Here is a 15,484-nt window from a genome sequence, read left to right as displayed (position 1 = left end):
GTCTTAACACATCAAAAAGTGTAATGGTATGTTTTGATAACACATTTTCGGTGTTATTAAAAGCATTTTTTCTTGTAGTGGGGGGGTGTTACTAGTGGAGAGTCGGGTCCTTCCATCATCTACTGGGACGGTGGTTTGTACACCCCTCTGGTCTCCCTCTTTCTGCTTAGGGAGTGTCACGTTTGATCTCCCTTGCAACAGCCCATTTAGCACCTCTTGCATGTTTTCCAGGGTGGTTTCTACCCTCTGATTCTTGCGGTGAAGTTCTCATATCTCGTCTTCGTAGAATTGAGACTTCGAACTCGAGCAAATGGAGTGGACCTGAGGGTGCTTGTCAGCCTGACGCTTCGACGGGCCTGGATCCTACCGACCAGAGTTTGGCACCTGCGGCGGCCATGGAGGCAGGAACTCATCGGCACCCCTTGCTGGGGCAACTGCCGACCTTGGACGATCCTCCTCAGGTGGGACCGCCGGGGACGAGGCCTCCTTTTTGTCTCTGGGAACCTCAGGGTCCCTTGGGGCCTCCATGATTGCAGGTGGAGGAGGATCCCTCATGGGGGTTTTTAGTTGATCCCCGTCAAGATGGACCTCCACCTCGTGCGGCTCTCTCAACTGTTTCGAACGTTACGACATCTTTTTTCTTATCGGAATCGACGGAAGAACAATGACTTGCAATCTATCCTTCCCACAGACGGCGCCAAATTGTTGACGGTGAGAACTCGTCAACCAACTTAAGTTAGAAAATAGAAATGTAGAGATTATCAAATGAAAAACTTCACATATCTAATTGGAAACTCAAAGAACAGTTGCAGAAAGAAAATGGTGAAATGAACCTGTATATCCTATGGTGTAGTGCTACAGTTTTTTATCCAACCCCCTTCCATGTGGAAGTGGGATTCCTTTTATAGTGGACTCTGATAGCATGTGATACATTGTGGTCCAGGGGACCAGATGGTACATAAGTACACTGTTAGGAGAATGGTCTCAGTGGTAGTGGCGTTGGCCCCAGTACAAGGTCAGATTTCGTGGGGATGTCTCCACTACTTATTTGGTACAAATGTCAGAGGAATGGAACCAGGCGTAGTGGTGCTGGAGGTGGTGTCGACTCTGACATCTGGTTAGAAGCATGCAGGCCATGTCTCCTCTCCTAGTACTCCCACTACTTGTCTGGCGTGGATGTTGTCCTTGTATTCAAACGCCTCCCGATTGGTACGCACATTCTGTACCCTCATGTGTACCCTACACCTAGTGGATGTTTTCACCTTTTGAAGATGTGCATGTTGATCTAGCCTCTTTATATCTTTCTAAGTATCTGATTACTTATTAACTAGGAAGGATACATATGGGAGGTAAGCTTTGCTGGTGGCACCTACTCTAAAAAGTAGGGAAGGGCCTCGTCAGCGAGGCTCAAGAAATGATGGCCTCGGGACACTTGCGGGCGAGAAGCATGGAGAGGCGTGGTGAGGCACGAGACGCTCCTAGGCGCGACGCGCTTGCTCTCGTGAGGCACTGCCTGGGGCGTGAAACGCCCACGCTCGCGAGGCGCTGCTTGGGGCACGAAACGCCTACTCTCACGAGGCCCTGCCTGGGGCGCGAGATGCCTACCCTCGCGAGGTGCTGCCTGGGGCGCGAGACACCCACTCTCGTGAGGCGTTGCCTGGGGCACGAGACACCCACACTTGCGAGGCGCTGCCTAGGGCGCGAGACACCCACTCTCGTGAGGCGCTGCTTGGGGCACGAGACGCCCACCCTCGCGAGGCGCTGCCTGGGGCACGAGACGTGTACCCTCGCGAGGCACAACCTTGGGCGCAGGACACCTACCCTCGCGAAGTGGTGCCTTGGGCGTGAGACGCCTACTCCTCGCGAGGCGCTGCATGTGGTAGGAGACGTCTACGCTCACGAGGCGCGAGATGCCCACTCTCGCGAGGTGCTGCTTGGGCCGCGAGACGCCTACTCTCTTGAGACGCTCCTAGGCGCGACGCGCTTGCTCTCGTGAGGCACTGAATGTGGCGCGAGGCGCTTGCTCTCGTGAGGTACTGCCTGTGGTGCGAGACACTAGCGGGTGTCCGAGGTGAAGTGGTCATTTTGGGCAGGGTTGGTTTGAGCACTACTTTGAGGGATCAAATGGAATTCAAATATGGTTGCTTTGGACCTTCCAGGGACCTTAGACATGAGATGTGGGTTCTTTACCTGTTTTGAATTTTTAGTATCCACAACTCACATGGCACAACCACCCATCCTGTCAAAGCCGATCGATAAGGAAACTTTGTTCATCTACCTGGCGATCACGGAATATGCTGCTAGTGTCGTTTTTGTAAGGGAGGAAGAAGGCGTGGAGAAGGTTGTTTATTATGTAAGCAAGAGGCTAATTGGAGTGGAGCTGCGGTACCCACCTATTGAAAATTTAGCATATTGCTTAATTTGGGCCTCCAAGAAGCTGCGGCCTTACTTTCAAGCTCACCCAATCGCGATTTCGACCGACCAGCCTCTACAGCAAGTCCTGCAAAATCCAGAGGCTGCAGGTAGATTGCTAAAATGGGCAGTCGAACTTGGGCAGTTCGATATATCTTACTTGCCGCAAGCAGCGATAAAAGGGTAAGCCTTGGCTGACTTTATTGCAAAGTTCACTGAACTTACAGATACCGAGTAGACTCAAGAGCGTAATGAGCCTGAGTCTCAAAACCAAGCTCCCTCCTGGAAATTATTTATAGATGGTTCTTCTAACGATTGCCACACCGGAGCAGGAGTGATATTGATAACGTCGGAAGGGAATCGATTTCACTACGCAATCAGGTTTGACTTCACTGCTTCTAACAACGAAGCCGAGTATGAAGCATTACTCGCTGGGTTGCGGTTAGCCAGGGACATGAATATAAAGGTGCTCGACATCCACAGTGATTCTTAGCTGGTGGTTAATCAAGTCTTGGGAGAATACCAGGCACGAGGTTTATAGATGGTTGCCTATTTAAACAAAACAAAAGATCTATTGGCTCAGTTCGACAAATACACCCTCCAGCAAGTACCTTGCGACCAGAATTCCAATGCCGATGCTTTGGCCAAGTTAGCAATTGCGAAGGATGCTGATACTCTGAATATAGTACCGGTTGAGCGGCTGTCTATGCCAAGAAGGAGACCACTATGGTGATCCAGATGGAAGATACATGGATGGCACCATATATAGAGTATCTGTCGCAAGACGTGTTACCAACGGACAGAAACAAAGCTAGGACCCTTCAGCAGGAAGCCGCTAGGTATATCCTGGTCAATGGAATCTTATACTGAAGGGGATACTCAATGCCACTCCTCAGATGTATTTCAAAAGAGAAGGCCAAAGAATTGATGAAAGAGGTACACAAAGGCTTTTGTGGAGACCACATTGGGGGGGAAAGCTTGTCAGAAAAGATCCTGAGGCAAGGATACTTTTGGCCCACGATGAATGTAGACTCGATGGAGTTTGTACGGAGGTACGACTAGTGCTAGAGGTTCTCCAAAATTACATGAGCAGCCCTTAATGAGATTAAACAAATGCAAAGACTATGGCCGTTTGCAGTTTGGGGCATAGATCTAATCAGATCTTTGCTGACAGGAAAGGGCGGCGTCAAGTATGCTGTGGTTGCCATTGATTACTCACCAAGTGGGCCGAAGCTGAGCCACTCGCAACCATAACGACCAAAAAGGTGCTAGATTTCGTGATAAAAAACATCATTTGTCGCTATGGATTGCCAAGGAAAATCATCTCGGATAACGGCACACAGTTTGATAGTGATTTATTCACGGACTGTTGGGAACGGCATGGGATTATCAAGAGCATTTCTTCAGTCGCTCATCCCCAAGAAAATGGACAAGTCGAAGCAGTCAATAAAATGATAAAGGATACTCTGAAGAAAAGACTGGAAGAAGCTAAGGGGGCATGGCCAGAACAATTGCCTGAAGTCCTTTGGTCGAACAGAACTTCCCACCGAATAGCGACAGACCATACCCCGTTTTCCCTGGCTTATGGGTATGAAGTTATGTTGCCGGTTGAGTTAGATTCGCCTTCGCATCGCAGAATAACGTACGATCAAGGCTCGAACAGCCAACTACTGATGGAATCCCTAGACTTGGTCGATGAGAAGCGTGAGCAAGCCCAACTCCGAGTAGCTGCGTACCAGCAAAAATTTGCCCGGTATTTCAATTCTAAAGTGCAAGAAAGGAAATTCAATGTCAGAGATCTAGTACTTCGAAGAGTATTCCTAAACACCCGTGACCAAGTTGCTGGAGTACTCTAACCTAATTGGGAAAGGCCTTACCAGATTGAATAAGTCCTCCATCCAGGCACCTACAAACTTGCTCGCCTAAATGGAGATCTCATTCCTCGCTATTTGAATAGAGAACACATGCGCAAGTACTATCAATGAACAATCCTTCTTAAAGGATTGGCTTGTATTAATTTTACTTTTTACAAGTTACGAAAAAGGGTTGGTCATTTTATGTGACTAATTGCTAATAAGTGTAAGATCTTTTTGATCACTCGTGCAGACACGTTTTTTCCATTTGCTCATTACGTGTGTTGTTTTGTTGTATTACAATTTTAATTATTTTGCTCCGAGCAGTATTGTTCGAATAGGTTTTGGTCAAGGCAGGTGGCCAAGGACCTAAAGCTCCTTGATCACTTGGGGGGCACATAACGTATCTAGTAAGCAAAGCATATCGAAAGGTATGTAAACACATGAGCAAAATAAGTGAAAGCATGCTAAGGTACTTTGTTAAATCAAACCAAAGTACTATGCTAAGTTCGGTCATGCGAACAGATGTTATAATAAGATGCAAATATATTATAATATCAAAATGGATCATTTTACGCTGCGATCAGTCGCTGCTCGAATGTAATTGTTCAATTAAAAGTAAAAGCTGCCCGTGCAGTAATAAAAATTCAACTTGAAAATAAAAGTGTCTTTACATCATGACCCGTAGGCCATGTACTTAAAAGATTAAAGAGAAAGAAAAATAGCAGACTACGAGGCTGGAGGATCTTGAGGGGTGCCCTGGTCAACGAAAGTTATAGCTTCATTGTCTACCCCGTCCACGCCAGTGGCCAAGGAGATTTCGGGCGAGGCAGGTACCCTTGCTCTCTCTTTTTCCGCTAATCGAGCAACGCAGTGGGCTCTCTCAGCATGCCTTGCGCGCTCGAGAAGATAGCTGAAATCAGCCTCTTGGTTGTGTTTCCAGAAGTCATAGAAACACTTAACTGTGGCGTTCTTGTACCTTTCCAAATTCCTGCCGTTAGCTTTTTCAAGCTTCTCGATCTGGCCCTCCAATGTTGTAGTCTCCTGTCTGCTCGCGGTCAAGTCTTCCTCGAGCTTTTTAGCCTCGCGGTTAGACTCCTTGAACTTGTCTCTTTGCTCAACGTCCTTATCCAGAGCAGCCTGCTTCTCCCTTAACTCCTCAGCCATTTTTTCTTCTCCTCAAGCACTGCCATAAGTTGTTCAACATATTTCGCTTCGGCAGCTTTAAGTTCTTCAACGTGTCGTTGCTCCGAAGCCCTGGACTGCTCGATGATAGCACCCGAGCGGAGTTGGCCGGCAGTAAGGGTCAGCATTTCCTGCGATCATCGCGAAAGTTAAACTGACTGTAGAGTATAAAAGGGTTGTCTCCACAGAAAAAGATAACTTACACTGGAAAAATCATTTAATGTGCAGGTTAAGATCTGGTCGACGTCCATTGTCTTCGTCACAGCCATCGCCTCTCGGCAATGTTCGTGCTTCAAAATTTTGGCCACCCTGTCTTTGAACGATCTTAAGGTACGACTCGATATGTCGCCCTCTATGGAAGCAGGAGCAGCCTGCTCAGTCTGGTCGGTTGGGGCAGATGGAGAAGGTGTCGACCCGACAGGTGCAGGAGGAGTTTGCTGCTCAAGAGGAGAAGGAGGTGGTGTTACCTTTGTTGAAGGTCCGTCTGCCGGAGGGTCTGCAGTATGAGTTTTCTTGGCTAGAGGCACTTTACTGGTTTCCCTGGGATGCCACTTGTTCGTTTTCTTCTTGCTCGAGGGAGTTTCAGGAGCCTCGGGGGCACTGTATATGTCGAACACATTCTCGGAGTCCATAACTGTAAGAAAAGAAAATACACGAACTGTGAGATAGTATAAACGATTGAGCATGTTATGTCAGGAGAAGAAACAAAGAAAATTGTAAGTGAAATACCCGAGCTATCATTACTGGTCACTACATTATATACTCTACTAGTGTTACACTCACTCTCTGGCATGAAGAAGTCCGAATCTAAATTGGGAGCGTACTTAAAATTGTCGTCCCCATCAAATAAGTGACAGGGAATTGGCAAACTATCTAAGAGCAAGAGATCAGTACCGTTCTCATTCGAAGATTCGTCGAGGGGCTCGAGAGGTTTGGTGGCTTTCTTTTTTCCCTTTCCTGTTGGGGTGGGGGAGCAGCAGCCCGCGGGGTGCTGTAGGGTTCCCTGATTGTCACTCCAGTTGCCCTCCTTAGAGGTGGTTGTGACACGTCTGGGTGTTGCTCGGGAACCTCTCCACTAGTGGCACTTCCCGCTGTTGACTCCCTCACATCCTGGTGGGGGGCCAAAAGGCCGACCAATCTCACATTGACCTCGCTGACCTGCTATTTGACACTTTTCTCTATGTCGGTCATGCTGGCCAGTAGGGCTGATCGGATATCCATGTCCGGAGTAGGCTCTGGTCGCAACCATGGGCCTAAAACGCATTAAATTTCTAAGGGAAATGCAACAAAAAATTGAAGAAAGATAAACAACTAGTGGTACAAAGACTTTACCTCCTTGTGTGAAGGCCAAGTTGTTCGCGACCATGTCAGTGGTCAGATGGTACTTCCCCACGTTCGAGATATAAGTGGTGTCAGTCAGGAAAGTGCGACCTGTTTCCTGGTGACAGAAGTGGAAAAACCCTGTGTTTTCCTGGTTGGGGTTGGATTTAAGGTCGAACAAGTAGTTGACCTCATGAGGCGTGGGGACGGGCCATTTCTTATGGCTATCGAGGATATAGAGTGTAGCAAGCATTCTATATCCATTGGGAGTTATTTGAAAAGGGGAGACCCCTAAGAAATTGACCACCCCCTGGAAAAAAGGATGAAGAGGCAGGATTACTCCTACCTCGATGTGGTACCTCTACTAGGCACTGAAAGCGCCTCTAGGCAAGTTCACCCGTTGGTCTTGAGTGGGTTGGACTAGGGTCACTCCAGGAAGTCAGTATTTTATAATGTAATTAGCGATCATCCTAATCGTTACTCGACTAGGAGGGGCAACGTACCATTCAACGTCTGGTTGAACGATGTTTCGAGGCTAAGCGCGAGTTTGAATGTTAGGGTCAGGGATATTTCTTTCCCGACCACTGGTCGAGGAAATTCCAGCCTGAGGAGCAGGATGATTTGAAGGGTTGGAAGGTTTCTTTTTCTGGGCAGTGGATTTTACTCTACCCATGGCTAGAAGGTTTGACTGAGGTCTATTGGGTGGGGTTCGAGAAAAAGGAATTTATGGTATCAACAACGACGGTTGCTCCTCGTCTTCAAGTAATTGGGCAAGCAATTCGTCGTCGATAGGCCTTTCATCTCCCCACGGATCTTGCATGAGAAGTTGCGAACAGAGAAAGGGGGAGGTGAGAACGTAAAGCCTAAAAATCTGTGTCGAGAGTTAGAATAACGTTTCTCGCGTATAAAAGTTAAGCTTTTATACGGCCAGCAGCTTTCTAGCAAAAACACTAATTTTTATACGAGCAGTTTGAAAAACAGATTGAAAAGCGGAAGTAAAAAGTTTTTCGGGAAAAAAGTTTTTCGATTCCGAAGTGGCGGGGAAAACCCAGTTTTTCAACTAGCCTAAAAATCAAATTTTTACTTCGATTTTACGCCCTAAATCTACAATCTCGACTACCAAACTATCTCCTAACTCCTACGAAACATTACTTCACTACCCTATCAAACATCTATTGATATACACACAATCCCCATAACAGTTTCAGCCAAGAGCATGCAAAGGTTCAGAGATAAAAATAAGTATGAAATAGTTTTGCATGGAAACTCAAATGTCTAAGATGTTCGAAAGCGTCCAGATGTGAGTTCTTGGGAATTTCTGGGATCCGAAGATGGAATTTCTTCGAAGTTCTTCGAGAGGAGATGGCAAGTGAAAAGTAAAAAGTAAAAATTTGGATTTTGGGTATTACTTATAGTGACTGCGACACGGTAGAAGAAGTAATCATGAATTACCTTTTTCAAAGCATGGGGAAGTGTAATGGCCATCAGACAAGTTATTGGGAAACCGAAAAGACTAGATTGGACATGATTGATCACTTTTTTCAAGAAAGCACGGGCGACTCTGACAGATTTCGTGGGGTATTCGAAGGGTCAGTTTCCTAAGTTTACTTATTGCTGGTCACAATAAATAAACTTGTGGGGCAAATGTTTACCCAAAAAAGGGCTGCTAATGACGTGGCAGAGATTTCTCCCACGTGTTTGACATGTGGCGGAAGTGCTGTTCGACTATCGACCAGAAGCACATCACTTCGTCAGGACTTAATTAATAGATACGACATGTTTGGTCGTATAGTTTATTTTATTTACTTCTAAAGTTGTAATCTTATAATAATTGCATTGAATATTTCCTCATTATTACCTTGATACGCGGTTATTAAGGAAAGATATGGCGCGTTGGCCCATGTAACCCTCCTTGAGCTTATAAATATACATGAAATTGCTCAAGGGAGGGCCTTTTGATCCCTGAATTTCTTTGCGAAGACAGAGAGAAAAAGAGAGCTACAGTGCAATCATCCATCATTTCATTGTATTTCTTCCAAGGTTTGTGAAACTCAAGAAAACTAGTTCTTTGATCACGGCTTTGAGATTCAATAATAATAATAGCACTAATTGGACGTAGGTCATTACCATTCTTTGGGGCCGAACCACTATAAATCCTTGGTGTTTTCTTCTTTTCCATTGGATTAAATTCTGAATTGTCATTTTATCTTTTGTCGTACATTTGACTCCATGTCGTTGGCCAAATCAAGGGTCATCAACCTGCGACTAATTTTTCTTAAAATTTTGGCATCAAGTTGCGACCATATTTTCACAGGCTATGGCCTGAGAAGAATTTTTTCTTAATTTTTCAGGCTCTGACCGCAACCTGTGATAAAAAATTTCTTAAAATTTGAATTTTGAATGTGTTTTTTAATGGGTTAATACAAAAAGTTCAGATCTTTTTCTATTATTTAAAAATATATTTTTGAAATACAATATTTTTGTTGTTTGGTCTTTTAAAAAATTGATATTTTCTACAAAATTCAAATTCAAATTTAAAAATAGGTTAACTAATTAATTTTAAATATTTTTATATATTAAAATATTAGAATTAACTTATCAAATATTAAAAATATTTTTTAAATATTTTATTTAAAAATAATAATATGTGATTATTCTATGGATTTTTTTAATACTTAAATAATTTGAAATTTGAAAATTTGTTGACTAGATTTTTGAATTTGTTTTACTGTTTAAGATATTTTTTCAAAAACAGCAAATGATATTTGTTTCAAAAATATAAATCTAGTTAATTTTTTTAAAATATCACATTTTTCAAACAAATTAATAAAATATTTTTTTAATAGATGGGATTAAAATTAACTTGGTTAATTGTTGATAAATCCTATTTAAATTAAATAATATTTTTCAAAATGACCTAAACTAAGTTGATTGTTGATAAATGAAATTTAAATTAACTTTTGTTAATTGTTTTGTATATTTCATTTAAATTGACTTATTTATTTTTGCAAAAATTTAATTAATTCAATTTTTTTTATAAATTCTAGAAAATAAAATGTGGTATTTTTGCAAATGAAATAAATTGTGGTATTTTTTACATAAAGTCAGAGACTTGCTCATATAGTAACATGATTAGGCCCATCCAATTATAACTTGTCTGTTTGCAATATATGTGATATTTTTGCAGTTGGGCTTAGATGCATATAGTGGCCCATATGTTTGCATAATATATGGATTTTTCCAAATAAAATATTCATAAAATGATAGGTTTTATTTAGGCCCATTAGAAAATGTAAAGTTTAAATTCCTCTCTTGTGGGTGATTATACTTGTGAAGACCAATTTGCTTTGCATGACTATAGTGGGACTAATCAATTAATAACAATTAATAAAACAAAGGTTTAAATTTCTGTCTTTTGGACCTTGTATGGAAGTATGAGGGCCTTAGAAGTGGGAACGACATACTGGACCAAGCCCTCCTCCATACAAGCCCAATTGTTAAAGCCTATTTGCCTGAGTTAGACTTAATTGTATATGTTCATTATAATAGTTTAACCTAAACATTGATTAGCAACAAATTAATTCTAATTTAATTGAATTTGTTTCAATGTGACACTTTAGTATTAATAAGAAATTATAGGACTTTGGTTTTAAAAAATTAATTTTACAATTTTTTGGAGAACCATATTCATTAATTTTCGAAAATTAATAATAAAAACACTATTTTACTAATGAGCTTATTTTAATAATTATATTCAATCTCCACCTTTTGTTTAACAAGGTCAACAACTTAATGGGGCACCGAGACGCTTTGATTCGTCCCCCTACAGAAGGTGTTTATTAGTTATTTTGCCAAGGTTAAATTTCGAAAGATAGATAATTATAGGTCAAATTCTACTAGACTCACGCCAACGGTGACTACTAGGACTAAATATATTGATTATCGAAACTGTGGGTCTAGCTCATAAAATAGGAGATTTTGTTTTCTTATTTTGATCGAATAGTAGGTTGTTAATAATAGTGTCCATTATTAAATAAGTTTACAACTTCATTTAACTAGTGTTATTTTTTACTCTCACCTACCGGGACAAGGATATCATAAATTGGTTAAAAACCTAAAGAACTGGAGATATGATAGTTTTTGGTATTTTTTTTCTCATATCTTACATATTTTTGGTATATGGTGTGCCATTTCTTGAAATTTGTGTGAATATAAGTTTTATTGAGCAAAAGTGATTGATTTCTATTTTATTGATAATTTGTAGTATCATTATGGCTGTGTCTACTCCCATCATTTCTCCACTTTCGATGGAGAAACTCACTGAAGAAAACTTCTATAAATTGAAGCAAAACATCAACATTGTGTTGATTGGTGACCACTCCAAGTTCGTCATGACTTAAGAATCCCCGGAAGTTCCAGTTGAAGGAGCTACCAAGTCTATGAGAGATAAGTATGAGCATTGGCAGGCACCTAACAGCAATGTGCAATGCTACATGTTGACTAGTTTGGTCAACAATCTCAAGACAAAGATGGAAAATGTCGAGATGGCCTACGAAATCATGGATCAGCTCAAAGACATGCTTGGTGCCAAGTCAGCGCAGTGTAGAGTCCCAGAATATTTACTTAACTAACTAGATAGTAGTAGTAGTAGTTAGTATTAGTTTGTAGTATGTTAGATTCTGTGGATTTTGGTTCAAGTCCGGACTTAGTTGGAAACTCATAGCAATAGTTTTGAATTTGATAAGTTTAACCTATAGTTTAAGAATATATATTATAACATAATGTTTGATTAATATTGCTGGTCCTAGGTGTATTATTTATTATAACCTAAGGTTTAGATAGAGTCAATAAGAATATGACACTTGTCATAAGCATGATTATTAGGGAATTAGAGTTTGTTATTTTATGGTTAGTTAAGAAATTTGTGAATTAGGTTGTTATTTAGATAATTAAATAGATTTTCCCATAACTTTAGGGTACTGTAACTTTCGACCTATTTTTGACCTAGTTATATTATGAATTTCAAAAAATAACATTTCTAGAAAATTGTGGATAATTGAATTAACTTTCTAATGGTATAAAGATTATATAAATTGGAGTATTATAGCTCCAGTAATGATGATTTTACTACAAGTGAGTTTAGAGTTACGAGATTTAAGAAGTTAGAAGTTAGGATTCAATTTTTTTTATTTTTGTATTTAATTTTTAAAATAAGTTTTGACTTCGTAGACTTCCCTCTGAACGATTTGACCGAGTCCTAAGCCTTTGACTGAAGAATATTAAAATATTTGCAATTAAATTCATTATTTTTATTCATAGCCAAAAAGAAGATCTTATTCCTAGAACTCTATAAATAGGACTTAGAACCCAGCCCTTCTCCTCACTCTTCAGCTGTGATCAGACTCCAAGGTGCTAGTACTACCATAGAGTGATAAACACTTGGGTTGGGAAAAAGCTTTGCCATTCTTAAGCTTTATAAAATACTTGAGAAGTGAGGTTTAGTGTATTTCAGTATTGGAGTTAGACCAATCCATAAGGTCAACTAAGGTACTCCTATTCTTTAAGTTCAATTCTTTAAAACTCTTTAGTTTTCTTTAGTTCCTTTTATTCAGATCCTAACTTTCGTTATTGGTTCTTGCTAAGGTTCTTGAAACTTAAGTTCTTTCTTGGTAAGTTTCTTCTTTATGGTTTAGTTTCCACATTCAGTCTTTATTCTTTAGAAATACTCACCATTTGTATTGTTGGGTTTAGGAGTGTTCCAAATCCCATCCTTGTTCTAATATCCCAGTTTTGGTAAGGAAAATAGGATAGATTTTATGTGCTTTTATGTTCTGATATGTTTATGTTATGTTATGTTATGATATGTTATGTTATATGTTTATGTTATGATATGTATATGTATGATATGTTTTACTTGTTGGATATATGTTTTGTTTAGATAACAAGCATATAATTTATTTAGATAACAAGTCCCAATAGTATATTCCTTGTGCATATGATTTGTTTAGATAACAAGCCCCATAAATTTATATGACTTGTCTAGATAACTAGCCCTGTAGAATTATGGGCATATGATTGCCTAGCTAGCAAGCCCCAAGATGTTAGATGGCCATTGTAATAAATGTTTTTGTTGCCATATGTTTTATAGTGTATCCTTATAATATATGATATATGTTTTAGATAGTCTTATGTTCTAGTATAGTATTTGATGTAGCCTTATGCTTATGTTTACGATGTATGTTTTGTTTTTAGTAGATTTTCCTTGCTGGGCATTAGTCTCATTCCTTTATTTTAGTGTGATGCAAGAAAATGATTATGGAGGCGGAAGGATTCTTGGTAGCATGGCATGTGTGTTGAGGATGCGTGTCGATCGAGGATGACGTTTATTTTAGTCTTTTGAAATATGTCTCTTTTGTAATTCCGCATTCAACTTTTTTTGAACTTGTGTTTTAAAGCATTGTTTTATGTTTTGTAAACAATGGGATCCCATACCATTTCACATTTTATTTTACATTTTTAATAAAGACATGCTATTTCTTATATTTTGGGTTTTCAATAAAGACATGTTATTTCTTATGTTTGTATCAAAATAGTAGCTATGTCTAGTAATTTTAATGGTCCAAGGTCTTAGAAATAGTTGGGTCATTACAGTTGGTATCAGAGCAATGATCCATTTGCATGAAGTTCTCCTTGATACACATGCTCAAGCTCCGAATATAACCACCAATGTAAGTGTTTATGTTATAGTTGTTATGATTATGTGTTTAGTTAACATTTTAGCCCTTATGTTTTTAGTTAAGAATATTTGTAAAATAGTTTATTTTATTTATTTTCTTTGCATTTATGATTGTTTTTAGTGAAAACCTTTTTCCAAATGAATATCATTGTTATTTTTGAATGACATGTATGAGTTTCATTTTCTTTTACAATCATAATAAATAATAAATTTAATAAATAATGACCAAGTTCAGTGAGGGTGGATACAAATAAATGAACCAGGTTCTAAATTGGGAGTTAGGGGGCCATAGTAGTGGGAACGATTTTACTGATCCTAGCCCTCCCTCAGTATGGTTAACTTTGGAACAACGATGAGTTTCGAGCCTGAGAATTAAGTCATATAGGATGATTAGAAACACACTTAGAAAATAATAAAGACAGCTTATTTTTCTAAAGTTTAGAAATACACCCTAATTATAAAGAAGGCTTAAGAAGTCATAGATTAATAGGTCCGAGTTATGTTAACTTAGATTAAGTTTTGCCTTAGAGCCTATTAGGGTATGTTATAACATGCTCTCAACTGTTAAAACTTTTGGTAAAGATGTCGCTCAGAAGATCTACTCGCAACAACGCCAATGCCTCCTACGTCGTTCCTAAGAGCAATGAATCCCCACCAGTTCGCAGAAGGGTAGTGCATTCTACCGCCAACCGAAGTACACCGCAGCTACCGCCGATTGACAACACCGTAGAAATTGCAAGACTACGACAACAAGTGGAGGAATTGCTATAGCAACAGCGACAACAGACTCAGCCTCAGCAAATGGCTCAAGTACCCCATCAAGTAGGTCCTTATTGGGGATGGCCAATGGCGAACCATGCGCCATACTTAGCTCAGCACATGGAGCCAATCTATGAGTGGTTTCATAAGCAACACGCTCTAAACTTTGAAGGGACAACATACTCCTTTGAAGCAGAAGAATGGCTCAGAAATGTAGAGCCGATTCTAGCACATATGAATCTCGACAACACGGACTGCATATCCTGCATTTCGTCTCTACTTGAGAAGGATGCTAGAATATGGGGGGACTTAGTTCAGCAGACTAACGATGTCGCCACCATGACATGGACAAGATTTATGGAGCTATTCCACATGTAGTATTACAACTCGGCAGTCATCGCTACAAGGGTCGAGGAGTTTGCTAGTTTGAAGATGGGCAACTTAACCGTAGTAGAATATGCTCAGCAGTCCGACAAATTAGCCAAGTTTGCACCAGAGTTGGTTCCAACTGATTTTCTGAGGGTGACCAAGTTCGTTAGAGGACTTAGACCAAAGATTGAATTAGGGGTTAAGCTAGCAAACCCGGGAAATACTACCTATGCCGATGTCCTAGAAACGACTATAGAAGTAAAAAGGTTTCAGGGGAATGTTAGTAAGGAGAAGGCTAGTAAGCCTGAGCCTAAACAGTAGGGTCAACGTCTGTAGAGTCCAAGAACTTTACTTAGCTAATTGTTTAGTAGTATTATAGTATGTTTAGTGTTATCATTGTTACTTTAGATTTTTGGTTCAGACTGGGAGTTATTTGTACACTCATAGTAGTACTTATAGATTTTCTAAGTTTAACCTATAGTTTAAGAATATTAAGTATAACCTAAGGTTTGATTAATGTGACTGATATTAAGGATTATATTATAAGGTTTAGACATCAACCAATAGGATTTTAAGCACATGTTTTGAATGGTAATTAAGGATTAAGTATTTTTGAGGATTAAATTAAATAAGGGTAAAAGTTTGAATGTATAGGGTCAGTCAGCAGCTTTGAGCACGTTGAGGGCTTAGTCAAGGCTGTTTAATCCATTCAAACTTAGCTAAAAATGTGTAAATTCATGTTTAAATATTCTGCGTATGCCGATATATCGCAGCTATAGGGGGCGATATGTCGCAGCACGTAGATACGGAAAACACGAATCGATGCACGGTCGCCTCGGGAACAAAGGTC

This window comes from Humulus lupulus, chromosome 5 (assembly GCF_963169125.1).
Source record: "Humulus lupulus chromosome 5, drHumLupu1.1, whole genome shotgun sequence".
NCBI lineage: Eukaryota > Viridiplantae > Streptophyta > Magnoliopsida > Rosales > Cannabaceae > Humulus > Humulus lupulus.
The sequence above is the reverse complement of the archived record's forward strand: the minus strand, read 5'-3'. Positions refer to the sequence as shown.